This window comes from Nycticebus coucang, chromosome 12 (assembly GCF_027406575.1).
Source record: "Nycticebus coucang isolate mNycCou1 chromosome 12, mNycCou1.pri, whole genome shotgun sequence".
In the NCBI taxonomy this organism is placed as follows: domain Eukaryota; kingdom Metazoa; phylum Chordata; class Mammalia; order Primates; family Lorisidae; genus Nycticebus; species Nycticebus coucang.
Genome location: NC_069791.1, coordinates 32,929,184 through 32,937,532, shown reverse-complemented (window position 1 = coordinate 32,937,532; position 8,349 = coordinate 32,929,184). Strand labels below are relative to the sequence as shown.

General features: G+C 42.7%; 1 protein-coding gene across 2 annotated transcripts in view; it reads left to right on the top strand.

Moving 5' to 3' along the window:
- The first annotated feature begins 1,757 nt into the window (after positions 1-1,757).
- The window catches only part of STK38L (serine/threonine kinase 38 like), an 86,124-nt gene continuing 79,532 nt past the window's right edge, over positions 1,758-8,349 (top strand). The window contains exon 1 of one of the 2 annotated variants that reach the window (XM_053554076.1): positions 1,758-1,935. The gene's annotated coding sequence lies outside the window, so the exon portion shown is untranslated. Of the gene's footprint in view, positions 1,936-1,964; positions 2,048-8,349 lie in introns of those variants that run through there. The other variant, XM_053554078.1, reaches the window with a different exon arrangement.

Genomic DNA, 8,349 nt, shown 5'->3' with positions numbered 1-8,349 from the left:
ACAGGGCAAACCATAAACTGTTCTCAGTCCTACCCACTAGTGTTGGTATGTATATGTGTGCAGTACAGAGAAAAGGGTGCACAGGTCTCTGTCAAGCTTGTTTGCTCACAATTAAACCTCTTATGTTTGTAAGTTACAACTATTATTTGAGCCTCAAAATGACTTATATAAGTCAAGCTGATCTCCCCAAGAATATACTATTTACCAGATAAGTGTTTCCCCCACTATTAAGCTATGTATGTTTTTTGTTTATGGGAGACAGAGTCTCAGTTTGTCGCCCTTGGTAGAGTGCCTTGGCGTCATAGCTCACAGCAACCTCAAACTCTTGGGCTAAAGCGATCCTCTTGCCTCAGCCTCCCCAGTAGCTGGGACTACAGGCGCCCACCACAACAGTGAGCTATTTTTTAGAGGCCAGGGTCTTACTCTTGCTCAGGCTGGTTTGGAAGTCCTGAACTCAAGCAATCCACCCACCTCAACCTCCCAGAGTGCTAGGATTACAGGTCTGAACCACTGCACCCAGCCCAAAGCTATGTATGACAAAGCACAGTGTAAGAAAAGAGAGGGAAATGATGCCATGATTTTTTTCCTAAGTCTTCTGCACATGTAACACCTGCTCTCAACAAACCTAAACATAATGGTTGGCACTTCTTTTTTTTTTTTTGTAGAGACAGAGTCTCACTTTATGGCCCTCCGGTAGAGTGCCGTGGCCTCACACAGCTCACAGCAACCTCCAACTCCTGGGCCTAGGCGATTCTCCTGCCTCAGCCTCCCGAGCAGCTGGGACTACAGGCGCCCACCACAACGCCCGGCTATTTTTTGGTTGCAGTTTGGCCGGGGCCGGGTTTGAACCCGCCACCCTCGGTATATGGGGCCAGCGCCTTACTGACTGAGCCACAGGCGCCACCCGTGGTTGGCACTTCTAATTGATAGTTTCTGTAAACACAGTACCAGCTTCATATATTGTCTCTTTAATCTAAAAGCTTAGGGTATTTTATAAAACCTTTACTATTCAAATCGAGGATATATTTGTCAATAAAAATTGGGAGTGAGTCTCTTATTTGATTTGCTCAAAGGCCAGTCTTATGCCCGAATGTAAATTGCATCATCTTCCCAAAGCTATCCTTCTGAGTCATCCTACAGGGAGTTGATTTTTCACGTAATTCTGAGATCCTATGATAAAGATGCCCAGTATTGTCAGTTATTTTAGATTTTCCAAGAAAACCCAAACATGTTTTGCATATACGCTGCCAAATTTTTTGTGGCCCTTCCAAATCCTAGTTCCTCTCAAGCCTCTAGAGTCCAGTCATGCATAGAGCAGTGGCGTGAAGGAACTTGGTGGCTTCTGGTTCCCATAGCTACTGATGAAGCAACTGGGTTAGCTCATCTATCTTTGTTGACCATGGCTTCCTAATCTGCAATATTGGTGGATTCGTGATCATCTCTAGATCCCTTTCCATTTCTAACATTCTTTTCATTGCATTGTGAAGTAGTGAGAAAAACTATGATGACATTTAGGATGTGTGACTACTGTCGGAACACACTGGACCACTCTCAAGTACCAGTTTTGGGTAAAAAAAAAGCAGTGAGGCGAGGATGATGAGGGAGGGAAGTGAGGGGCATTCCAGCCAACTCCCTCAGAACCAGTCAGGACTTCACCAGGCGCTGGTGGGTGGGGCCGGGCCCGCATTGACGACAGAAGGTGACTTCCGGCTATGGTGCGTATGACGTCAGGACGAGTCGGTCTGCCCCAGCCACCAGGAGCCGAGGGAGGGCTCGCGAGAGTTCAGGGAGGCCGCCCCGAGATTCCGGCGCGGCCGCGGGACCCACCTCCCGGGGGCGGGGCGAGGGCGGAGCGGGGAGAAGGGAGCGGACAGGCGCCAGGCCGGCTGCGGTCCGTGCAGAGGCTGAGCCGGCCGCGGGCGCGACCGGAGGCAGGTGAGTGCGCGGATGCGGCGCTCTGCTAGGGGGCCCGGGCTCGCCGCCCCAGCCCCAACTCTGCGAGCAGGAGCTGGAGGAAATCTTAGGTGTCTCTGGGCGTCCAGGGAAGGTAGGCTAATTTCAGGGCTAGAAATGTCTCTGGTGAAGCTGCGGCGACGGCCTTGGCCCTCTTATTCCCCGGGGTCCTGCTGGCCCCGTGTGTCCGGAGAGGTAGCTTGGAGCCCGGGGAGGAATCTTTGTCCTTCCCTGCGCCTTCCCCCGTCCACTCGTTGGCCTCGAGCACCTGGCTGCGGGTCCCTGCCTGGGGTTCATAAACAATAACAAATGTCGCTAATTCTCTCCTGGTAGCGCCTGCTCTCCTGTCCCGTGCCCTCCAGCCGGTATCACGGAGAGGAAGGGTTCTAGGCCTGGCTCTTCAATTGTGGGGGCTGTTTGTGTACCATCCTAAAAACTGATGCGTCAGATTGCTAAACATTTCTCAGAGAGACATAGTAAAGCTTCCCGGCTCCCAGAAGCCACGGAGTCTAAAGCATTCAGTCTCAGAATCTGTCCCTGCCATTGAAACGGTAGACCCTTCCCTGCAACATCAATTTTCTCCCACTCCTCTTTTCACTTTTAATGTCGGGGACAGACGAGTGGTGGCTTGGTACGGGAGCAGGAAGGATTATACCCGATTAAGTAGGGTATATTTCACCTTTAAAAAGTTGCCAGATTGACTGCAAAAGAACAAACTTTATTTTCAAAACCAGTGGGCCCCCATTTACTGGTGCTACTTTTGTTTGGCGGAATCGCTTTTCGAGTTCTAAGTTTGGAGGAATGACATAAAAAGAAATGGAAGGCGGGCGGGTGGTGAGGGCTAGTGGTGGTGGAAGTGGTAGCTTGTCCAGAAGTGTGATGCTGTTGTTCCTTACTTGGTAAAATGCAGAACCGACACTCTTGACTATTTCATGTAACTTGTAGTTAAGTTTGATAGAAGCCACTAACTCGGAAATAGCCTGAGTATTTACTTTATTACTGTTAAAATTTAAATAAGTAACTTTAAGTGTTTTAAGTTATGACTTTTAGTTTAAAGAGGGGGATTGTAAGACGAGAGAGACCTTGTCTTTTTTTTTTTTTTTTTATTAGAGGGGTGCAGGGTCTTAAATTTGACAGATCTCTCTACTTTAAGGTAGGGTCTATTGTTCTTAAGTCCAGTTTTGCTTACCTAATGCAGATTTTTGAAAGTTCTTTGTCTCAGTCATATTTAGGGTACTGGAAACCTCTTTAAATTTGACTGGCCTTTCTCTTCATGCCTCAGGATATGTAAAACAATTAAGTTTATTATACTCTCTCCCCAGTGGCTGAGAGTATTGTATGTGAACTAACCACTCTTGTGACTATTTGAGGGGAGAGAAATTAGTCCAAAATATGATGTTAAATTATGATATTTACATAACTTTGTTGCATATATTTCATCAGAAAATCTTGATCTCAAAAAGTTACAATGAATTAAAATTTGGGGGAGGCGAGTGCAAAGGGGAGTGCGCGCAGTGGCTCATGCTGGTAATTCTAGCACTCTGGGAGGCCAAAGCAGGTGGATTGCTTGAGCTCACAGGTCCGAGACCAGCCTGAGCAAGTGCAAGACTCTGTCTCTAAAAATAGCAGGGCGCTCCTGTATTCCCAGCTACTCTGAAGGCTGAGGCAAGAGATTCACTTGAGCCCAAGAATTTGAGGTTGCTGTGAGCTATGAAGCCACAGCACTCTACCCAGGGTGACAAAGTGAGACTTTGCTCAAATAAATAAATAAATAAATAACATTTTTTTTTTGGTTTGACTCCACTTGGCTTTGTTTTCTCTACTTGTTAGATGGCTGGTAATTTTTCCCATTTGGTTGGGATGTGTTTAGAATGAGAAGCAAAGTTAAGTGTAGTTTTTGTACTTCTTTGGAACTCTCCGCTCCTGGGGATAGAAAAATTAGGCTTAGAAAAATCATGTTAAATAGGAGCAATTCTTTGCTAGTCTTTTGATTTTGAGTTTGTCTTAAAATAAGTCGAAGAATACAGACTAAGATTATTTGTGCAAACAAACAGGTGTCCTTGGTAGTTTATATGCGGGAAATTCAATTTCTAAAGTTAGGACGCTGTAAGCATGAAGGAAAAATTGTACTTTCTAGAAAATGATAACAAAGCAAATGGACTTAGTCCAGCCATTTGTTTTCAGAAAAGTTCTCCTTTTTCAAAGTCAGGGCAGCATCATGTTAGTGAAGTTGGATAACATACTGTAGAAAGTGCTTTCCCTATAATCCTGGATAAGTTGGAGGCTTCCCAGCCACCTCTGTACCCTCCCTACTCCCCATGGCACTTTTTTAAGAGGGAAAAAAAGGGCTCAAATCAAACCAGAAAGATTTGCATCTCAATATAATACAAAAATGATTTTGTTTTACATAAATAATGTAGGGTGAATCAAGCAAGCATATTGTCATCCAGCATCTCTGGGGTTACATTAAAATCGGCAGATGGGCAAGTTATGATTAGGTTAGACTTGACATAAGTGGAAATTATGATACTGTACTTTTATGTTAAAAGCGCCGTGGTCGTTTTGAAGAAGATAATGAAAGCAAGCTTTTAAGGCATTTAAAATTAAAAAGATATCTTTGGTCAGTAGCTAAAAAAAATTTAAGTTCATCTAGCCCCCTCCCATTTTTGTTTAAATCTTAATGTATTATTTAGCAAGATATAACCAGTACTTAGGTGCATTGGTTATGTAAGTCTTCTGTCTCCAGGTAAAGTTTGCCAATTTACAGGGTATTATTGTTTAGAATCTTTAGAGGGAGGGAATTGAAAGGCAGCAGTGGACAGTGTTTGCTGTTCTGTACACTCAGATGAACTGTTAGGTCTCTGTCCTCAAGGAAATGGAATCTAATGGGAGGGAAATGTACTTGCCCAAGTAAATATCATACAAGATGCTTTTTATGAGAACGCCAAGGAAGATCAAATCCTACTAGACCAATTAAGGAAGACTGAATTGGAAAAGGCATTTGTGTAGATGATTTGAGTACGCTAGTCATGTGATAATGATAATAAACAAATACTTTAGGTAATGCTGCCTGCTTGCTGTTAAACCCTTTATGTGTACTACTTATTTACCTGGGCTTAGTTTTCATAACAGCTCTACAAAGTAGGTATTTTTATTATTCCAACTTTGTAACCTTATGTACCAAGGTTAGAATAGCCAGTAGGTGGTTGAAACAGGATTTCATTGTGAACTCATGGCTTATAGCTGTTTTGCTGTTCCTAACCACTGTCCATATTTTCTTTCCCATTCATGATGGTTTTTCTCAGGTTTCAAAGAATTGATTTGGAAAAATACATTCCTGTGGCATCTAAATTTGGGGATCAGTTTTTTTATTTTTTGAGGCAGTCTCGCTATGTCACCCTCGGTAGAGTGCCTTGGCATCACAGCTCACAGCAACCTCAAACTCTTGGGTTTAAGCGATTCTCTTGCCTCAGCCTCCCGAGTAGGTGGGACTACCAGCACCCGCCACAATGCCTGGCTATTTTTTGTTGCAGTTGTCATTGTTGTTTTAGCTGGTCTGGGCTGGGTTCGAACCTGCCAGCCTTGGTGTATGTTGCTGGCGCCAAAACCACTGTGCTACGGGTGCTGAGCTTTGGGATCAGTTTTCTAGAAAGAGCTCCAAAACAATGAAAACTCAGGTGAATAAGTTGTTTTTGGCATGTTAGATATTTTAACTTATTTTTGGAAGTTGTTCTTGGTGTAAATTAAATATAACCATTGAGTGGGACTTCTGATAATTTTGCTTTATTACCTATATGTGCCCGTAAGGATTTGGAAGTGAACAGTTACATCTCTATTAACTTCTTTGCCTAATGGAATGTTTGAATCATTGTGTATTTTGTCCTGTAATTTTTATTTTCTTTTTCAAAGACAGTGTCTTACTATGTTGCTCAGGCTGGACTTGAACTCCTGGGTTCCATCAATCCTCTCACCTTAGCCTTCTGAGTAGCTGGCACTACAAGTGTGTGCCAGTATGTTTGGCTTTGTCCTGTAATTTTTTAAACCACTTGGCCCTGGGTATTTTTTGGATTGAATTATGAAGTGGGAATTTAGTTATGATTGAATGTCCCAGTCCTTTTAGTTTTTATTTCCACAAACAGCTATGCTTATCATGGCAGAAACAGGGTCTTGAACATAGTGTTGTACGTGTGTAAAGTGAGAATTTTATCACTGATACTTAATGTTGGGACAACTCTGAAAGTTCCTTGGGATTGTGAAATAAAAGGTGCTATAGAAATTGAATGTGGCTGGTTTAGGCCTACTTAGTACTGTAAGTACTTGTTGAGAGAACAACCCAACTGATTTTATTTATGACGTTTCAAGTATAGTCCACGTTTGTTATTGGTTATCTAAGAATTAGAACCACAATAAATTCAATTTGACTTAAGAGTTAGAAAAAAGTACAGTAGAATCTCTGTAAGTTGACCACCAAAGCAGCTATAACAAATTGGTCAACGTACAGAAGTGGTCAACATAAGGAACTAGTCAACCTGTCAACATATATGTGTACTGATACATATATGTGGTGCATATATGTGGTGCATGTCTGGTCCATGATAATTACATCAAATTAAGGAGGTGGTCAGTGTAGGGAGGTGGTCAACTGTGGAGGTGAGCAGAGGGAAACTACCTGCCCTTTCCTAGCCTTCTAGCAAGATCCAGACTCTTCAGCTCTTTTGTCAGTGCCTCTGATTAACCCGTACTTCAAGTGGAGCTCCAGAGTCATAGTCTCTGTGAACAAATATAAGTCTTCTCTCCTTGACTGAGTGGGGCAAGTTCTTAAAAACCCCTGTCATAAGGTAATTTATGGTTGATGAGCTTAAGGCCTAATGAGAAAAGCAGCAGAACTAAAGCCAGAAGTTAAAGTACACATTTATATTATTAAAAGAAGACAAAGAGACTCGGGGCCTGTAGCTCAGCAGCTAGGGCACCAGCCACATACACCAGAGCTGGCAGGCTCAAACCCAGCCCAGGCCTGCCAAACAATGACAATTACAACAAAAAAATAGCTGGGCATTGAGTCTGGTGCCTGTGGTCCCAGCTACTTGGTAGGCTGAGGCAAGAGAATCGCTTAAAGCCCAAGAGTTTGAGGTTGCTGTGAGCTGTGATGCCATGGCACTCTACCCAGGGCAACATAGTGAGAATCTGACTCTAAAAGAGAAAAAAAAGCAAAACAAATAAAAACAAAAAAAGTGGTTTTCTTTGTTTTTGGGTTTTTTTCCCCCCCCCAGAAATTAGCAGTGATGGTAGGCATGCCACTTCCATTTACCACCCCCTCCTTAGGATCTTCAGCCCTTAATTTCATGGAGATGCTTAGATGTTAAGTTTGTTCTAAAAAGTTTACAAGTTGTTTTGAAATTGTTCTTAGTAAAAAGGAGTGTGAGTTGGTCCATTTAAAGGGAAACCAGACATACTCTTACCTCCTTGCTGATAGAAATCTTTTCTCACAATTGACTAGTTTTGTCTACATTGGAAGTCCACTGAGGCAGGTAGCCTCCCTCTTAAGTGATCCCTGCACAGATCTTAGGGAAGAGCTTAGCGGTTCATATGTGACCTGGCCATTCATGTCGAATATTGTATGAATTCCAACAGGCTTCTAGCCTTGGCAATTGTCTGTGGCTTGTGTTGGTAGCACTTGTACTATGCGTAAGCTTTTGAATTCTTGAACAAACACCTTGCCTTCTCCTGAATTAATACTAGAACAATTAGCAGTCTAAAATGATGTCAATTTTCTGGCCACATATACGGACGGTTTCCTCGTTTCCCTGTTTTTTGGTGAGTCACATTGATTTCACAGGTATAGAATTCTCACCTGTTGTAACATGTAGGTCTCTGATCCCATGTGCACAGGTAGCATCCATGTTTTCTTACCTTTTTAAGTCATTTATTGTCGGTTCATCTGATTCAGGAGGGAATTTGATTCCTCTCTTTCCTACGACTTAAAACACTTTTACTACTTTTACAATTTCTGAATAGGATCCAGTTAAAAAGTTTAATACCTCAGATCAACTACAAATATGACGCGTTTCCCCAGAATAAAGAACAAGATAGCAGAAACTAAAATGACTGTGCATAATTGCTAACACCATCTATTTTTGGCATGCAGAGTTGCTGTGCCTTTGCTATGAAGTCTAGCTTTCATTCTGTCTTTGAAAGTTTAGAAAATTGAATTTGGGACAGAGAAGCTTCCCACATTAATAAGCACTTTTTTTGGTCTGGTTCTCCCCTTACTATTCTGCTTTTATGAATATCGTCATTGCTAGTCTGCTTTTATGATTTGGAGATTTTGACTACAGTGCTCTAGATTCCTCAGCAATCCTAGAGAGGCAGCAAGTAATTTGTACTTTTAATATGAAA